Source organism: Rhinopithecus roxellana, chromosome 3 (genome assembly GCF_007565055.1).
Source record: "Rhinopithecus roxellana isolate Shanxi Qingling chromosome 3, ASM756505v1, whole genome shotgun sequence".
Classification (NCBI taxonomy): Eukaryota; Metazoa; Chordata; class Mammalia; order Primates; family Cercopithecidae; genus Rhinopithecus; species Rhinopithecus roxellana.
Window position 1 is genome coordinate 22,419,765 of NC_044551.1, and position 13,575 is coordinate 22,433,339.

The following is a 13,575-nucleotide window of genomic DNA, read 5'->3' on the forward strand; positions in this document are numbered from 1 at the left end:
TACTGAAAATAATGCAAAATGCTGAGAGATGAAGAGCCTTTTTTCATAAGGGCACAGTCTATTTAGGGATACTGAATATATAAACAGATGTGTATGATAAAATGGAAGCAGGGCGAGTTCCACTGGAGACTCCACAACTTTAAGGAAGACAGAGGAATGAGTGACTGCTTCTGCCTGGAGAGTCAGTTACCTTGGAAATAGGAGAAAATGGGTTTGTCCTTGAAAGATGATATTAGAGCGGAACTGTTCTTTCCACCCGGATGTTTCCTTCTGTGTGGAAAGAGCCTAATTATTGTAACACGCTGACCTCTGTCCCCCTTTCCTCTCTCCGCACTAGGATTTATGAAATTACTGCACTGATAGTTAATGAAGAATGTCACTGTTGACTGTGCACCTCCCTTTTTTTCTCTGGGGTGTGAGCTTGCCTGCAGGGAGGCAGTTCTTCTCTGCTGGTTTAGGCTTTGTCTTACCTGGGCAGGTGGCTCTAGTCCAGAGGCCTGCCCCAGTTGGTCATGACTCATGACTGGGTGGATATGTCTGTGAAACTCTGAAATTAGTTGGCAGTCCCAGTTGACCTGTAATCACTTTTCTACCTTATTCTGTGTTAGAACCTACCAGGCAGTCATTGAAATTCCTTGTCACCTTGCATGGAAGTGGGACAGTGTCCTAGTGCCGGGCTGAGCTGCATTTTCCAGCCTCCTTTGCTGTTGGACGTGTGCTGCCTGGTGAGGGAGTCACAGCCATGGGACATGAGAAGTGACACCAAGGCTTCTGAGTATTATGTGTGACCTTCCTCTTCACTCTTTTCCCTACAGTGGCTGGTTGCAGATGAAGATGAAGCCCTGGGGATGGGTGTGCTGTGAGTTGAAACGACCCTGGGCTCTGAGTCATCATGTGGAGCAGTCCTACGCGCCAACGTGCCTTGGACTGGAGTCCTACGCGCCACGTGCCTTGGACTGGAATTTTTAGTAAGTACTCGATATTTTTTTCATATACATAGTAAAAACATATAGAGGGTTGTAACCGTCCAATGGGTGTTGATTGATCGGGTTGGGGATGGAATCATAGGTGGTTGAATTTAGGTTTTCTTGGTGTCTTCTGTTTCTGGGTGGGATTGCAGAAAAGATTGAGCCAAATTACAGGTCTGGGTGGTGTCAACTGATCCATCGAGTGCAGGGTCTGCAAAATATCTCAAGCACTGATATTAGGTTTTATAATAGTGATGTTATCCCCAGGAGCAATCTGGGGAGGTTCAGACTCTTACAGCCAGAGGCTGCATGACCCCTAAACCTTAATTTCTAATCTTATAGCTAATTTGTTAGCCCTATAAAGGCAGACTGGTCCCCAGGCAAGAAGGGAGTCTTTTTGGGAAAGGACTATTATCAATTTTCTTTCAGAGTCAAACTATAAATTAAATTCCTTCCCAAGATTAGTTTGGCTGATGCCCAAGAATGAACAAAGACAGCTTAAAGGTTAGAAGCAAGATGGAGTCAGTTAGGTCTGAGCTCTTTCACTTTCATAATTTCCTCAGTTATAATTTTTGCAAAGGTGGTTTCAGGGTCAGAAGCAATTATGTTTCTAGGCTAATTTAGTCCTGTATTTGCAGGTCCTGTTGACTTGAGATACTGGGTAAATTAGCAAACACAAACAGCATCATTTAGTTCAATATGGGGCACCTTAACTGTTTTATTAATTAATGACAAAAGTGTAGCAATTAGGTTATTTCTACCATCTCAAAAATGGTTAAATTGCTCTAAATAATTCTGTTCCTGATTTGTTGTGAACATTTTGGTGAATTGGCGCACCGTTGGCTCTCACAGTGACAGGGAATGCCCTGCGCGGGTGTGGTGGATTTCTTTGACCTATGCAGCAACACTTGCCATGGCCCTGAGGTACAGGGTAGTGTGCTGTTGCTGTTGCATGGTTAGAGCCAGAGAACAGGAGTCTGGGAAAAGTGGATAAGGGAAAAACTCTACCTCTTACTAACCGTACAACCTCGGCAAGCTATTTAACCTCCATGATCCTCATTCTCTTCATTGGTAAATCAAGAGCAAACAGGGTTCTCACCTTATAAGGATGTTAAGGGATGTAATTTATGTGAATCATGCGGACAAAAGTTGGCTCCCAGCAGGTTCCAGATGAGTCATAGATATCATTGAAGTTGTTCTAAATGATGAGAGACTCCCATCACATCTGCAACTGGCCCCACGGAGAATCTGGGTTAATGCACAAGTTCGTTGTAAACACAAATGAGGCAAGCAGGCATGAACATTCAGAGGTAGAGGGGTGGAAACTATGTTCAGGAATGGCCAGGGTGAGAAGGTGATTTTTGAACAAAGACCTGAAGGACATAGGGGGATTAAGGCCCTGTATACACCTACTCATGCTGTCACAGCAAATCAGAGTGGGTGCTTAAAATAATAGAAGTTTGTTTTCTCATAATTCTGGAGGCTGGAAGTTCAAGATAGGGGTGTCAGCAGGGCGTTTGCTCTGAGGCTTTTCTCCTTGGCCTGTAGATGCCTTCTTCTCCCTGTGTCTCTCCCTTTGTCTTCCTAGAGTCTTCCCTCTATGCATGTCTGTGTCCAAATTCACTCTTCTAATAAGGACACTGGTCATATTGAATGGAGGCTTCATTTTAACTCTACCTCTTTAGAGGTCAAGTCTTCAAATACGGTCATATTCTAAGATAGTGAGGATTTCAACATATGAATTTTGGGGCATACTCAATTGAGCTCATCATTAGAGCTAAGAATAGAAACTGCCTGGTGGGTTCTAGAACTGAAACCAGTGCCCTCCCTAGGACAGAGGGAAAGGATAGAGAGCATTGAAGGAGATATGGGCCAAGGCAGATAGACCAGGTCAGCTGGCACAGGGGTGGGTTGGGGTGGGGAGGATCTGGTTTTACTCTGAGTGATGGGAGCTGATAGAGGAGGGACAGGACCTGACTTAGATCTTAAAGGGGCCCCTCCATTCTGTGGATAATAGGTGGCAGGGGGTCTGTGCAAGGCCAGTCAGAGCAGTAGAGCTGTCAGGAAGCTACTGCTATTTGATGCTGTGCTCAACACAGCAGTGCTTGGATCATGGACCTGTGGTGGATGTCACAAGAAATGATCACATTCTGGGTCTATTTTGGTGTCATACAGAAATGATTGGCTGAGGAACTGGATGTGAGGGATGTGAGAAAGAAGGATTTGTTTTGAAATATGTCTACATTGTGGAGTGACAAAATTGGCCTAATTAACATTTGCATTACCTCACATACCATTTTTTTGTGGTGAGAGTACTTAATACTCTCAGTGATTTTCAAGAACACATTGTTGTTAACTTTATTCTTTATGTTATAGACTAGATTTCTTGAACTTATTCCTCTTATCTAACTGAAATTTTGTGTCCTTCAACCAACATCTCCCTCATCCCATGCTTCCCACCCCAGCTCCTAACAGACACCATTCTTTGCTTCTACAAGTTCAGTGTTTTTTGGATGCACATGTAAGTGACAACATGTATTTGACTTTTTGTTTCTGGCTTATTTCATCTAACATAATGTCCTCCAGGTTCATCCATGTTGTCAGAGAGGACAGGATTTCCTTCTTTGTAAAGTCTGAATGGCATTTCCTTGCATATGTATGCTATATTTTCTTATCCATTCATCCTTTGGTGGATACTTCAGTTGATTTCACATCTTAGCTATTGTGAATAATGCTGCAGTGAATATGGGAGTGCAAATATCTCTTCAACATGCTGATTTCATTTCCTTTAGATGTATAGCAGCAGTGGAATTGTTGTATCATTTGGGAGTTCTAATTTTAATTTTTTGAGGAGCCTCCATACTGTTTTCGATATGGGTGAACTAACTTACATTCCAACAAATAGTGTGCAAGGGTTCCTTTTTCTCCACATCCTTATCAACACTTATCTTTTGTCTTTTTGACAATATCCATCCTAACAGGTGTGAGGTGATAGCTCATTGTGGTTTTAATTTGCATTTCCCTGATGATTAGTAATGTTGAGCATTTTTTCAAACATCTGTTGGCCATTTGTATATTTTCTTTTGATAAATGTCTATTCAGGACCTTTGCCCATTATTAAATAGATTGTTTACTAGCTATTGAGTTTCTTATATATTTTGGATATTAATCGCTTTTCAGATATACGGTTTGCAGATATTTTCTCCCATTTTGTAGGTTGTCTCTTCACTCCGTTGATTGTTGACTGCAGTGCAGAGGCTTTTCAATTTGTTATAAGTTCATTTCTTAATTTTTGCTTTTGCTACTGGTTCCTTTAGAGTCCTGTTTAAGAATTCATTGCTTAGACCAGTGTCATAGAGCTTTTCTCCTATGATTTCTCCTAGTAATTTTACAGTTTCACATCTTATGTTTAAGTCTACAGTCCATTTTCAGTTGATTTTTGAACATGATGTCCAAATTCCTTCTGCCTGTGGATATCCAGTTTTTGCAACATCATTTATTGAAGAGACTGTCCTTTACCCATTGGGTGTTTTGGTACCTTTGTCAAACATCAATTGACCTTAAATGGATGGATTTATTTATGGATTCTTCAGTCTATCAATTGGTCTGTTTTTATGCCAGTACCATGCTGTTTGATTACTATAGCTTTGTAGTATGTTTTGAAGTTAGGTAGTATGTTGTCTCCAGCTTCATTCCTTTTTGTTCAAGATGTTTTTGGCTATCTGGGGTATTTTGTGGTTCCATATAAATTTTAGGATTCTCTTCCTATTAATATAAAAATATTATTGGGATTTTGATAGAGATCACATTGAATCTGTAGATTGCTTTGGGTAGTATGAATATTTTAACATATTAATTTTCCAATACATGATCATGGGATATTTTTCCATTTATTTGTGTCTTCTACAATTTATGTTATCAATGTTTTATAGTTTTTGGCATACAAGTTATCTACCTCCTTGGTTAAATTTATTTGTAAGTATTTTTTGGTAATATTGTAAATAGGAATGTTTGATTTTTTGTCAGATAGTTATTTGTTAGTGTGTAGAAAAGGCACTCATTTTTGTATGCTGATTTTAAATCCTGCTAATTTACTAAGTTTATCAGTTCTAACAGTTCTTGGTGAAGTCTTTAGGTTTTTCTATGTATATGATCATGTCATCTGTAAACAGGGAAAATTTGACTTGTTTATTTTCAATGTGTATGCCTTTTATTTCTTTCTCCTGCTGAATCTCACGGGCTAAGTCTTCCAGAAATGTGTTGAATAAGAGTGGCAAGAGTGGGCATCCTTGTCGTGTTCCTGGTATTAGAGGAATCTTTTAACTTTTTCCCACTGAGTATGATGTTGTTGGTTGAGTTTGTCACATTTCCTTTATTGTTTTGAAGTACATTCCTTCTATCACTAAGTTGTTGAGAGTGTTTAAATCATAAATGGATATTGAATTCTGTCAAATGCTTCAAGTAGGGGTTCCCATGAACCCTCTTTAGACACGGTTGGCTGAAGTGACTCACTAACCTTGGGGAAACACTTACTTAATTTACTGGCTTATTGTAAAGGATATTTTAAAAGATAAAAGTAAACAACCAGATGAAGAAAAACATAGGGCAATGTCTGGAAGGACGTTGGAGCACAGGAGCTTCTGTTTCCAAGGAACTGGGGTGTGCCACACTCCTGCCCTGTGGATGAGTTCTTGTTTACCTTTCAGCAAGTTTCCAAAAGCTCAGCTGCCTGGAAGCATTTTGTACCCTGTCGTCTTGGCTGTTAATGGAGATTTCATGGGGCAGGCATGACTGAAGATAGACAACTGTGTAGAGATGTGATTGGCCAAAGAGGGTATGATCTACTACTAATAGACCAAGTGGGAAAACACAGCAAGGCCTGTCTAGATTCATCTTGGCTTTTCTGTGCATCATTCCTTCCTCTAGGGTATGGAGCAGGACCCCTTCTGGAATGGGAGTCTTATGACCTACAGTTAGACGAGGAAGGTCAGAGAATTTCTTTATGGCTAGCTCCAAGACAGAAAGGCAAGGGAAGATTAGAGCATATTTTTAGTTTCTATGCCCTGTCCTGGGGGAGAAAAAGAAGCAAGAAAAAGAATTTCTTTATGCCAGCTCCAAGACAGAAAGGCAAGGGAAGATTAGAGCATGCTTTTAGTTCCCATGCCCTGTCCTGGGGAAAAAAAGAAGCAAGAAAAAGGAGGACAGGAGAAGGTCAAAGAAAGATTTTGTTTTTTGAGGCATGTTTCTGAGGCCTACATGCCCCAAAATTATAACTAAAGACTATCTTTCACTTTTATTGCTCTGAAGCTGTTCTATAGCTGCTTCAAAAACAAGGACAAAAGGCCAAATACTTTTATGAAAGATATGCTTATTGTTTTAGTAGCTTAAGAAACAACAGGGATTACAGGAGGAATTAAGAATGAAAGCCAATATGTAAACTTCATAAAATCACAGTTCTTTATTCTGTTAATGTAGTATATCACATTTATTGATTTGTATTTGTTAAACCGTCCTTGCATTCCTGGGATAAATTTAATATGAACATGGTGAAAGACTTTTTTTAATATGCTGTTGAATTTTGTTTGCTTGTGTTTTGTTGAAGATTATTTTCATCAGGGATATTGGCCTATAATTTTCTTTTCCTATTACTTTACTTAACTTATTTATTTTTGAGACAATGTCTCACTCTGTCACCCAGGGTGGAGTGCAGTAGCATGAACATGGCTCACTATAGCTTCAATCTCTCAGGCTCAAGTGATCCTTCTGCCTCAGCCTTTTGAGTAGCTGGTTCCACATGTGTATGCCACTATGTCTGGCTAATTTTTAAGATTTTCTGTAGAGATGGGGTCTTGTTATGCTGCCCAGGCTGGTCTTGAACTCCTGGCCTCAAATGATCCTCCAATCTTGGCCTCCCAAAGTGTTGGGATTATAGACATGAGCCATCATGTATGGCCATTTCCTTTTCTTGTGGTATCTTTATCTGACTTGTCTATAAGGCTAATGCTGGCTTGGTAAAATGAGTTTGGACATATTCCTTCTTCTTAATTTTTTGGATGGATTTGAGAAAGATTAACATTGGTCATTTAAATGCTTGATAGAATTCAACAGTGAGGTCAATAGGTACTGGGCTTTTTGTTGATAGGAACCTTTTTACTACTGATTCAATCTCCCTACTCATTAGTCTGTTCATATTTTCTGTTTCTTCATGATTCAGTTATGGTAGGTTGTATGCCTCTAGGAATTAATCCATTTCTTCTGGGTTATCCATTTTGTTACTATATAATTGTTCCTAGTAACCTCTTATGAGTTTTGTATTTCGTTGGTATCAACTGTAATGTCTCTTCTTTATTTGCAGTTTTATTCACTATTCCCTCTTTTTTTTAAGTCTAGTTAAAGGTTTGTTGATTTTATTTGTTTTTACAAAAAGCTAACTCAAAGTTTTGCTGAAATTTTGTATTGTTTTTCTAGTCTGTGTACCATTTATTTCTGATATGGTGTTCAGTTTTTCTTTCTGTCCTTGAGCTTAGTTTGTTTTTTGTTCTAGGTTCTTGAGGTGTAGTGTTAGGTTTTTAATTTCATTTGATGTAAGTATAGCTACCTCCAGTCCTTTTGATTTTTATTTGTGTAATTTTTTTTCATGTTTAGTCTATGTATTTCCTTAACTGTGATGAGAATCTCTTGTAGATGATATATAGCAGTGTCCTGTTTCTTTTATCTATGCAGCCATTCTATGTCTTTAGTTTTGACAATTTAATCCATTTACAGTTAAGATACTCATTGATAAGTACTATTGCCATTTTGTTAATTGTTTTGTAAATCCTTTCTTCTTCTTTTGCTATCTTCATGATTAGATGATTTTCTTTAGTAGTATGCCTTGATTCTTTATTGTTTTATCTTTTATTATTTACAACAGGTTTGCACGTTGCAGTTACCATGAGGGCTTATACAAAACAACTCATAGTTATAATAACCCATCATAAGTTGATAGCAACTTAACTTTGATCACATGAAAAAACTCAACATTTTTCATTTTTATTCTACTTTTCCCCCACATTTTATGTTGACATTACAATTTGTATCTTTTTATATATCTTTAACAAATTATAGTTATAATTATTTTTAATTGTTTTGTTTTTTAACTTTTGTACTAAAAACATACTTTTACCAATGACTTTTATATTTTGACATGTTTTTATGTTATTAATTAACTTCCTTTCCTTTCAGCTTGATGAACCTCCTTTAGCATTTCTTGTAAGATAAGCCTGTTGGTGATAAACTTCCTCAACTTTTGTTTGTCTGGGAAAGCCTTGGCTATGGCTTGAATGTCCCCACCCTAAAAAAAGAAATTCACAATGAATCTTAATCCTCAATGTGACAATACTGAGAGGTGGGGTCTTTAAGGGGTGATTAGATCATGAAGGTTCTGTCCTTGTGAATGAATTAGTCCTCTCACGAATTAATATGTTAATTCATGATTAATAGTCATGGATTATCATGGAATAAGAACCGGTGGCTTTTCAAGACAGTGAAGAGAAACCTGAGCTAGCACATTAGCACAGTCAGCCCCCTCACAATGTGACACCCTGCATTGCCTCAGGATACCACACAGAGTCCTTACAAGCAAGCCTCCATAACTCTAAGAAATAAATTCAATTTCTTTTTAAATTACCTAGTTTCAAGTATTCTGTCATAAGCAACACAGAACAGATTAAGACAGAAAGTTGGTACCAAGAGTGGCAATGTTGCTAATAATGAATACCTGAATATGGAGAAGCAGCTTTAAAATTGGGTAATGGGCAGAGACTGAAAGAATTAAGAGGAGCAGGCTAGAAAAAGCCTGGATTCTGGTGAGGACTCAGAAGTCAAGAAGACTAGGGAAAGTTCAGAACTCTTTAGAAACTGAGTAAGTGGATGTGATAAGAATAATATGGGCAATAAAAGCTATTCTGACAATGTTTCAGATGGAACTGAGGAAGAAGTATTAGAAACTGAAGTAAAGGACATCTTCGTTATAAATTAGGAAAGAACTGGGCTAAGATGTGTCCATGTCCAAGGCCTTCGTGGAAGACTGAACTTGAGAGTAATGAACTGGGGTATCTGAGAGAATAAATTTCTTTCTTTCTTTTTCTTTTTTTTTTTGAGACACAGTCTCACACTGTCACCTGGGCTGGAGTGCAGTGGCACAATCTTAGTTCACTGCAACCTCTGCCTCCTGGGTTCAAGTGATTCTCCTGTCTGGCAGAATAAATTTCTAAGCAAAATATAGAAGGAGCTGGATGACTAATTTTGGCTAATTTTGCTGAGATTCTGGAGCAAAGGAATGATTTAAAAACAGAATTTATAACTAAAAGGGAACCAGAATGGAAAGATTTGGAAAACTCTCAGCCTGGCCTTGTAAAAAAGTGAAAAAGCATGTTTGGCAGAGGAAATCAAGGGTATAACCCAGTGGTCATTTACTAAAGAGATTAGCATGGATAGAAGGGAGCCAGGTGCTATTCTTCAAGACAATGGAAGAAAGACCCTGGAGGCTTTTTAGAGATCTTTGAGGTTGCCAGTCCCATCACAGTTCCATAGGCCCAGGAAAGCAGAATGATTTCAGAGGACAGCCCTGGTGTACTCTGCACAGGCTAAGGCTCACTACCCAGGGCTGCCTCAAAACTCTACTACCCACATGTTGGCACAGTGCTCTGCTGTCACCCAAGCAGTCCCAGGTTTGGCTTGTGCTGGAGCTCTGAAATGTACAAGTCATAAACTTTAGTGGCATCCACCTGGTGCTAATTCTTCAGGCTGTCAGGAAGAAAACACTGTAGAAGCTTGGCAGCCTCCACCCAGATTTCAGAGGATGTTACCAAAAGCCTTGAGATCCAGGCAGAGACTTGTGATTGGGGAGAAGAAACTGAAGAGAGGCCCTACTAAAGCAATGCTGAGTGGATATGTGAGATTGGAGATGCCACTGAGTGTCCCCACTAGGTCAATGACTAATGGAATCATAGAAGGAGGGCTGCCACCAAGACCACTGAACTGCAGAGCTACCAGCATGCAATGCCAGTCTGAGAGAGCTGGGTGCACTCAAGCCATAGTGGCCTGAGACCTTGGGGTCCCAACTCCTGCACCAGTGTGCAGAGGATGCCAGACATGAAGTCAAAGGAGATTATTCTAGAGTCTTAAGACCCAATGTCTGCCTTCTTGGGCTTTGGACTTGCTTGGGGCCTGTTACCCCATACTTCTTGCCTATTTCTCCCTTTTGGGATGGGAATGTTTACTCTATGCTTGTTATACCATTGTATCTGAAATGTGGATAACTTCTTCTGATTTCACGTACTCACAGAGGATATTTCCAACTTTGAAATTTTGAGTTGGTGCTGTAACAAGTTAAGACTTTGGGGCTACGGGTAAAGAATAAATCTATTTGCATGTGACAAAAACATGAGCTTTTGGAGACCAGGGGTGGAATGATACGGCTTATATGCCCACTCTCCAAACTCATGTTGAAACTTAATCCCCATCATGGCAGTATTGAGAGGTGGTGTCTTTAGACGTGATTGGATCATAAAGGCTCTGTTTTCTTAAATGGATTGATCTATTCATAGATGACCAAATTAGTGGGTTAATGTATTATTGGGTTATCACAGGAGGAGAACTGGTGGCTTTGTAAGGAGAGAGAGAACTGAGGTAGCACACTAGCACACTAAATCGCCTCACCATGTGACACCCTGTGCTGCTTTGGGACTCTTGAGTCCCCATAAGCAAGAAGGCTATCACCCAATGTGCCCCGCAACTATGGACTTAGACTCCACAAATATAGATAATAAATTCATTTTTTAAAAAAACAAATTACCTGCTTTTAGGTATTTTGTAATAAACAACAAAAATTGAGCTAAGACACTTTATCTCTCTTTTATTTATGAATGACAGCATAGTCAGCTACAGAATTCTTAGTTTGCAGGGTTTCCACCCACCCCCTTTAGCATTTTGATTATATTAGTCCACTTTTTCCTGGCCTATAAGTTTTCTAAGACTCCTAGCTTTACTAGAACTACTTTACATGTGATATGCTTCTTTTATCTTGCTGCTTTCAGAATGTTCTTTTTCTATTTGATTTTTGACAGTTTGATTATAATATGTCTCGGTGTAGTCTTGTTTGAATTGAATCTTGTTGGAGACTTTCGACCTTCCTGTACCTAGATATTAATAGATTTTTTTTCAGATTTTGAGAGTATTTCTGCTGTTATGTCAAAAATAACATTTCTGTCTCTTTGTCTCTCTTGTGTTTTTGAACGCCTATAATTCAAATATTTTCTGTTTATGCTGTCACATAAATTCTGCAAGCTTTCTCCATTCTCTTTTCTTCTCTAACTGTATCTTTTCAAATAACCAACCTATCTTTGAGTTCACTGTTTCTTCTGCTTGACTAATTTTGCTCTTGATAATCTCTATTGTGTTTTTTATTTCGTTAACAATATGATTTTTCAGTCCCAGAATTTGTTTGATTTTTAAAAAATAATTTAATGCCTCTGTTAAATTTCTTGTTTTGTTTATTGTTTCCCTGATTTTGTTCAGTAGTTTATATTTTCTTGAAGTTCACTGAGTTTTCTTAAAAAAATTATCTTGAATTCTTTGTCAAGCAGTTTACAAATTTTCCTATCTTTAGGCTCATTTACTGGCTCTTTTTGTTGTTGTTCCTTTGGTAGTGTCATGGTTCCCTGATTATTCTCCGTCATTGTAGCTGTGCATGATTGTCTGCACATTTGAAGAAGTAGGGACTGTTTTTTGTCTTTGTAGACTTGTTCTTTCAGGGAAAGTCCCCTTTCACCAGTCAGCTTGTCCAGAGATACTAAGCAGGCTGTCTACTACGTTCTATGGGTAGGCTTGCTGCTGAGTCTTCAGACATGACCTCGTACCTGATACCTGGGTCAAGAAGTAGGTGGTCCTGGTGCCTGGGTCTGTGGGGTTGTGCCTGGAGCCTGAATGCAGTGGCAGGGGTGGAGGGCAAGGAGAAGGGAGGGATTTGGACTGTATATGTGGGAACTTTCCTGAAGCCTGGGGTGGACTGACCTAATACTGAGATGGACCTTAAGCATGAGTCTTCAGGAGCCAGCTGGGCACTTGGATGGGCCTGGCACCTGTATCCACTGAGACACGCCTTGAGCCTGAGCCCACAGAGGCTGGCCTAAATACTGGGGTATGGGGACCAGCCTGGAGCCTGAGTTCATGGGGTCTATTCTAAAGGCTGGGTATGTAGGTGCTGGCCTGGAGGCTAGATTCATGAGGGCTTGCTTGGGTACTGGCTGGCCTGGAACCTGGGTCCACAAGGTTGGTCCTGGAGCCTGGGTTCATGGGCATCAGTCCAGTACTGAGGTCAAGTGGGATGGGCCTGGACCCTCAGTCTGCTGGAGTGTGGGTCTACTAGGACCCACCTGCCATTAAGCAGGCCTAGTGTCTGTTTCAGGGCCACTGATCTGGCACTGGGGCACAACCAAAGCCTGGAGCTCTATAAACTGACCTGGCTCTGGATCTGGGGTAGGCCTGGATCCTGAGGCCAAAGGGGCTCACTTAGTTTTGGGTAGGCCTAGAGTCTGTATCCACAGTGTCCTTTCTGGAGGATGGTTCCATGGATGCCAGCCTGGCAGAGGGGTGGGTCCAGAGACTGAGCCCACTGGCAAGGCCAGGAGCCTGGGCTGTAGGATCTGGCCTGACACTGGGTCTAGCCTCAAGGCTCAGGCTGAGGCCAGGCATCTTGGGTCATGGGGACCTGGCCAGTGCTGGGTTTTACTGGGGCAGGCCTGGTGTTAAGGTTGAGGCAAAGCCTAATGTTAACTTCCCACTCCTTCAAAGATGGCATTAATAACTCTCTTCCGCCTGTGCTGCCTGGGGCTTGGGGAAGGGTGATGCAGGTACTATACAACTGTCCTTACTACCCTCATCAAAGAGTCTTTTGTTATTCACAGCTACATCTAGGTGCTATAATTTCTCACCTGGTTTCATTAGCTCTTTGAAAGTATTTTTGTGCATGGACAGTTGTTCAAATTGATTTTTCTGTGGGGGAAAGAGCATTGGAAAGTCTGATTTTCCCATCTTGCTGATGTCCAACCTTCCTTCTTCTTATAAGGAAGGACCTGTATAATTACATTGGGCTTGCCAGATAATTCAGGATAATCTACATTAAGATCCTTATCTTTATCACATCTGCAAAGTCTCTTTTGTCATGTATAATTACATATTGACAGGTTTCAGGGAATAGGATGTAGGTATCTTTGGGGTCTATTATTCTATCTACCACATTTATAAAATCCTTAGAACAATATCTGATATGTTCTGTGTACTCATGTGTCATGTAGTATTACTGCCTCCTTTTTATTAAAATACAAAGGGTACTGTTCTGTGCTCTTGAACAGAGTCAGCAAGATTTCTGCAAGACCTCTGGGAAGGAATTTCATGTTTACTGTTTCACAGCTATGTAGCTATTAACATATCAGTATGTGCTCTTCCTATAACTAATATCATACACTTTAACATTTACATATGCAATTTTCAAAGTCACACATCTGACTGTATTGCATTCAGAATTTATTTTAAGCTATAAATATCACCTCTATAAAACTACAGT